The 6,653-nt window shown below is 36.3% G+C and overlaps 1 pseudogene; it reads left to right on the top strand.

Annotated features, from left to right (window-relative positions):
• The first annotated feature begins 1,260 nt into the window (after positions 1–1,260).
• On the top strand, positions 1,261–2,718 carry LOC140531304 (E3 ubiquitin-protein ligase Mdm2 pseudogene; annotated as a pseudogene).
• The last annotated feature ends 3,935 nt before the right edge of the window (positions 2,719–6,653 follow it).

Genomic DNA, 6,653 nt, shown 5'->3' with positions numbered 1-6,653 from the left:
GATAGATAGATAGATATAGATAGATATATTTCCATCTTGCAATATAAACTGTAATAGAATAATGACATTCACTCTTATCACATTTGAGAGATATATTTCTCTTCATAGTAAGAGGTAATGGAGTTATCATCCAAGTATTTAACAGTACATTAATAGTACAATAATCCACAAATACAGTGGTTGGAGTTATCATCCAAGTATTTAACAGTACATTAATAGTACAATAATCCACAAATACAGTGGTATGATAGTATAATAGTCTATGAGACCTACAAAAACCAAATCCTCGGTCATTAAGCAAACTGAATGGCATGATCTGTCATGTGAACATTGACATTTTAGACAATAAATCATTTATTCATTCCAAGCTGAATTCTAATATAATTGTAGTATCTTCATTATACTAAGTGGATATGAATCAAAGACGCTTGGATCCTTTTTAGGATGCCTGAAATCAAGGACAGCAGACAATTTTTGGTAACCATTATAGGTGTGTGTGGTCCATATAGCTTATGTACATGTCCATATAGGTTGGTCTAGATTTGGTTCATGGCAAAGCTTTGAATAGCTATTTCTGGAATCTTTCCAAGAGTGACTGATTTCTGCCTAAAGGAGTTTGAGAGAAGCATCCCATGAGCATTGTTGTTTTGTTATCTGAGAAGAGATATTACATATTTAATCTATCTGACCATCCTTTCTAAATATTGTTAATCTATGGGAAAAATATTTTGTCTTAGCTTTAAACTGCTTTCTTGGTCACTCTCTCTTAAAGAAGGAGGATCGGAGGCCCGGCTGCGCACGCGAAGACCCTGCGCGGCTGTAGGAGCTGTCCGCTCTAGGCTTGCCTCGGCGGCCTTAGTGCGCCAAGGGCCTTCTCCCCTCCTCCCAAAGCCCGGCAAGGGTCCGCGAAGCGGGGTATGGAGTCAGAAAGTGCCCTTCGAGGGAGGTAGGGCCCCGTTCTGCTGGCGGCGCAGGCTGTGGCCAGCACAGTCAGAAGCTCCCCTCCACTCTGGAGCGGGAGGTGAGGCCGGAGCCGCGTGGGGCCTCGCCTGTCCTGGGGGTCGAGGGGCGCCCTCTCGGAGGCCCCTCTCTTCTGGAGCTCCTCCGCGTCTTCCACAGACCATGAGGGAGGGGGGGTGTGAATGAAGGGTCGGGTCACTGGCGGGAGAGGGGAAGGTAGAAGCGGACTGTGTTGAGGAGTGGGTCTTCGCATCCTGGGGCAAAGGAGTTGGTTTTTGCCAGACCTCGGGAGCTCTTCCCGTCCTTAACCGGAAAATGTGCAATACCAAAACGTCTTCTGATACAGACTGTGCCTTAAGCACAAAATTCCACCTTCGGAGCAAGAGACCCTGGTTAGACCAAAACCATTGCTCTTGAAGTTGCTGAAGTTTGCTAGTGCACGGAAAGAAACATTCACAAGGAAGGAGGTTTTATTCTATCTTGGCCAGAATGTTATGTCAAAACAATTATATGATAAAAAGCAACAGCACATTGTCTATTGTTCACATGACCTCCTTGGAGATCTGTTTGGGGTACCAAGCTTCTCTGTGAAAGAGCATAGGAGATTATATGTAATGATTTCTAGAAACTTGGTAGGAGTCAATCAGCAAGAATTTGCTAGTCCAAATACATCAACAAAGGAAGCCAGCTGTCAGCTTGAAATCGAAGGTGGTCAAAAGAAATCTATTCAGGAATTGCAGGAAGAGAAACTGTCACCAAATCTGAATACTAGACCAACTACCTCATCTGGAAGGAGAACACATAGTGAATCAGAAGAAAATTCGGATGAGTTGCCTGGTGAAAGAGACAGAAAACAGCGTAAGTCAGATAGTATTTCCCTGAAGTTTGATGAAAGCTATGCCCTATGTGTCATAAGTGAGATATACTGTGAAGGAAGCAGTAGAAGTGACTCAACAGAAATTCCTTCAAATCCGGATACTGATACTGGTGTATTAAATGAAAATTCAAAGGGTTCAGTTTCAGACCAATTCCGTGTTGAGTTTGAAGTTGAGTCTATTGATTCGGAAGATTATAGCCACAAGGACGAAGGACAAGAACTCACAGATGAAGATGAGATATCCCAGGTAACCATATATGAGGCAGAAGATACTGACACTGACTCGTTTGATGAAGATCCTGAAATATCCTTAGCTGATTATTGGAAGTATACTTCCTGTCATAAAATGAACCCTCCACTTTCACCACATTGCCATAGATGCTGGGCTTTGCAAGAGAATTGTCTTTGTGAGGGGAAAGGTGATGTGTGGGATAAAGGCAAACTAGAAAGCCCCACACAAGGGGAGGAAGAGGGCTTTGATGTTCCAGATTGTAAGGAAAATAAAATGAATGACTCTCAAGATTCATGTTTCAGGAAAGTGATGAAAAAATACTACAGACATCAGACTCCCAAGAAACTGAGGATTATTCCCAGACATCGACATCTAAAAGTATTATCTGTAGTAGTCAGGAACATGCTGGAGAATTTGAGAGAGAAGAAGGGCAAGACAAAGAAACAAGTATGGAATCTATTCTTCCTCCTAGTACAGTAGAGTCCTGTGTCATCTGTCAGAGCCAACCTAAAAATGGATGCATTGTTCATGGAAGGACAGAACATCTTATGGCATGTTTTACATGTGCTAAGAAACTGAAAAAGAAATAAACCTTGTCCAGTGTGTAGGCAGCCAGTAACAAATGATTGTGTTAACTTATTTTCTCTAAATGTGATGTACTAAAAGTGGAACCATGTATGAACCCTATGTATGAAACTCTTAAAGAATGTTCATGTATGACTTGTGAACTTTATTTAAAATTTTATTTTTGTACATTTTTTTCTGAGAAAATGATTTTTAATCCATATTAGAACTATCTTGTGCAATTTACTTTTTGGAAAGAATTTTTTCATTCTCTGCCTTTGGGAAAAACATTTTGGTTAGTACTTTTTCTATCTTTTGCATTATTTTTATTAGTTTTCATTTCTATTGCTTATAGAGGCAGCCGGGTGTAGTGGGTAGAGTACTAATCTGGAAAGATCTGGGTTCAGATACCACATTGGACACTTACAGCTCATTTGACTCAGGGTGAATCATTTAACTTCTTCATGTCTTAGTTCCCACGACTTACCTGCTAACACTCGTACTGAGTTTGAAACTATAGATCCTTTACTGTCTGCATCTGTTAAGAATTACTAGTTATTTTGAAGATTGACTGTTTCTTTTTGTTAAATAGTTCCCTTCTCCAATTGGGACTGTGGACTTTTTTGAAAAATTTGTGTAAATAGCAAATTTAATAAATAATATTTAAGCTTAAAAAAAATCTATACCCACAGACTTAATCCCTTCCCACCAAATTCTACTTAAGTAAAGGACTATCACAATTACTGAATAGCAAGTAAGCACAATTATCCAAGCAAATAGCAAACAGAAATCAAAAAATTATACAAGGTGATATAGAATATATCAGCCAGAAACACACAAAGTGAATAAGTAGTCCCATGGTATGAGATATTTCAGCTCAATTGAATATATGATATCAACCAAGGAGAATTTCCCCAAATTCTTCAGGAAAGCAATTTGGAAATTTGGGACATGCTGAAGAACAGGATCCTTTGCATGTTTTACCTTTTAGAATCCATTTTCTATTTCTCTGGATTTCTCCTTGAAAAGTATCTGCTATTGTATGTGTCTGTTCTCAAAGAAGGAAGGAAGAACTACATCTCCTCCCTGCCACCCCCAACTAAGCTATGTAAACAATTCTGTTGTTCACATAGGAACAAAATAATGAGTTGTCATTATCTAACCAATGTGGAGAGTCATGCAAATGTTAAAAGCTTGAACCCAGGATTACGTTATTTCATTAAACTTCCAGTAATTGATAGAAGAACAGAGTTCTTGCCACTAATAAGATAGAAAAATAACCACACACACACTGATGACCCTGAAGTCTCAAATTCCACTTACAGATTCTATTGAATAAGTTCATTAAAGCTTTCATTTCTCTTTTAATTAATTAAAATTTAATACCTCTTTTTCCTCTAGATTATTTCACTTGATATTCTTATTGGTTCCCAATACCATCTCTGTGTTGAAAATTCTCAGATGTACTTAATTAGCTTAATCTCACAACTGACTTCTAGTTCTGCATTTTGAACTGCCTACTGGATGTATCAAACTGGATGTTCTGTATACATCTTAAATTCTATGTGTCCAAAACTGAACTCATTATCTTTCCCTCAAAGTTATCCCCGATTCTTAACTTTGATTTTACTTTAAGTAATTAATATTCACATTTAATTATTTTAATATGTAAAATATCAACCATTTTTATTACTCTTCCTAAGTTGTCATTAGAAATTTTTGGTCAATTCATTCTAATTCACTTTTGTTCTTTTGCATGTGTTCAGAGTGTATATCCTATTCTTCTGATTCTTCCTTTCTAAAAAAAAAAAAAACAGCAAAAAACATTGTCTATAAAAGTCTTTCCACATATTTTGTATCCATTTTATATATGCTCATATATACAGCCAAACTTCAACTTGGGTGGAAAAAAATTTTGTTAGAATATGGCTCCATGTCAAAGACATAAATGTTCATACATTGAACCTATGGGGAATAGGGCATTAGGTTCCCACAACCATCTAAAATTCTAATATCTTGCTGTAGGTTGTTGAATATATCTTTTTCTGCATGTAATCATTTGTAACAAAAATATTAATTCTGATAATATGTACCTTTCCTAACACAATAACCATGAAATAACTCTTAAAATGCAGTCAACAAAATAAAATTGTTAATATGCAAGGCATTTTTTCACTAGTAATTTCCTAGAATTCTGAGAACTTTTGTGCCAACATCTCAATAAAATCCCATAATTTTCGACAATATTCACTTTTCATAAATATGAAATCTTTAGTTACACAAATATTGTACAGCAAATAAAATTGTTGAAACTAAGACATTTTTAGCCTGAATTTTGTCTTCTATTATATAATATGTCAGTATGACAGAGTTGTACTGCATACTATTCTGCTATCCTCTTTTTTTGTTTTTTTTTGATCACCCTCAGAAAACCAAGGAAGAGATTCCTGGGACTTTGGTTACTGTTGTCAGAAGATATATCTCCTCCAATACTCTGTCTCTCAGGGGCAAGGGGCTTGCAGTCTACATTAGGGGCATTTGCAAAACTTGAGGTTTCAAAGCAAATGATGATATTGTGCAACAGATAGGTGAGTTGTTTTATGTAACAGTAGTCTGATACCAGCCCCTCCACAGTCTTGTTCACATTGCACCTCCCTTTTTTTCTTTACTACACATAGTAAGGAATGTGCCTGCTTGCCAATAGAAAAGTGAAAATGAGGTTATTAAAAATCATATGGATGTTTGAAGTCAAACAAAAATTAACCATGTGAAAGCTGAGGATTGACTGTCATTGTAATATAATATTATAATACATGAATGTTCCACAAATTGCTTAACCAATCCCTTATGGTTAGACAGTTAGATCATTTTCACGTTTCAATGTTGTTCCTATAGTTGCTGTTTTTCTAATTATATATAAGGCTACCATCAAAATCTTTGAAGAGGTAGTTTTTTATTGCTTTTATAACTTTTGGGTATTTTAACAATAATTTTTTAGCTAATGAATACACCTATTTTGTAACTTTTTTGGAATGCTGCCAGGTTTCTCCCCCAAAACGATTGAACATTTTCAATTCTACTCACATTGAATAAGTATATTTATTTTTCTGTAGTCCTACTAGCATTGAATTAAGTTACTTGTATTTATTTTTGTCAATTTGACAGGAGTGAGATGGAACTTCAACGTTATTTTAATTCACATGTCTGATTACTAGAGAGCTTGAAGATTTTTTCAAATGAAAATTAGCGATTTGTTTTTCCTCTTGGAAATTGTCTACTTAGATCTTTGTCCATTAAATCATTGTCGACTGAGAATTACCACTGTGACTATTTAACTGTACCTCATATTTGAGATGCTTGGTTTTTTCTCTGTCACATTTGCCAAAAATGTTTTTTCCCCTCAATCTGTGGTTATTTTTTCCATTTTTGATATTGCATAATTTTTTCTTTTCTTTACCTTTTAAAATTTTGCAAAATCTAGCTGATTACATTGTCCCTTGGAGGGAGTGGATGCCTGGCTCCATACTGTATTTGTTCACAATCTATATCACACGTTACACCCAAATCAGAAACTCCAATTAACTCCACAACCTGTAGATTAGGGTGTCATATTGATTTCCAAATCTGTAGGTTGGGGATTACTCAACCCATCTCCTACATACTTTCTGGGTTCTCAGTTATGATTCAAACCCTGCCTCACATCCAGATGGTTGCTGATCTAAACTATTAGGTCTATTAATCCTGCTAAATTCTGGGGAAAACAAAATGAGGTCAAATCAAACTTGAAATTTTTCGCTTAATCCTCACTCAGAATATCTCAATCAATATCATCTCTTTCCTACCCAGAACAACCCTGAACTTTTAAAAATCTATTGACGTATATAGTAGTAATAATATTAATTTCAAACTTCCTATCTGATGCATTTCTAAAGTTGAGACTGGAAAGAGCCACTTCCCACAAGAATAACTAAAAATTACAGAAACTTAGCCTGAAAAATCAATAATTTTCTAACCAGTGGT

The sequence above is a fragment of the Notamacropus eugenii genome, chromosome 3 (genome assembly GCF_028372415.1).
Source record: "Notamacropus eugenii isolate mMacEug1 chromosome 3, mMacEug1.pri_v2, whole genome shotgun sequence".
In the NCBI taxonomy this organism is placed as follows: domain Eukaryota; kingdom Metazoa; phylum Chordata; class Mammalia; order Diprotodontia; family Macropodidae; genus Notamacropus; species Notamacropus eugenii.
The sequence above is the reverse complement of the archived record's forward strand: the minus strand, read 5'-3'. Positions and strand labels throughout refer to the sequence as shown.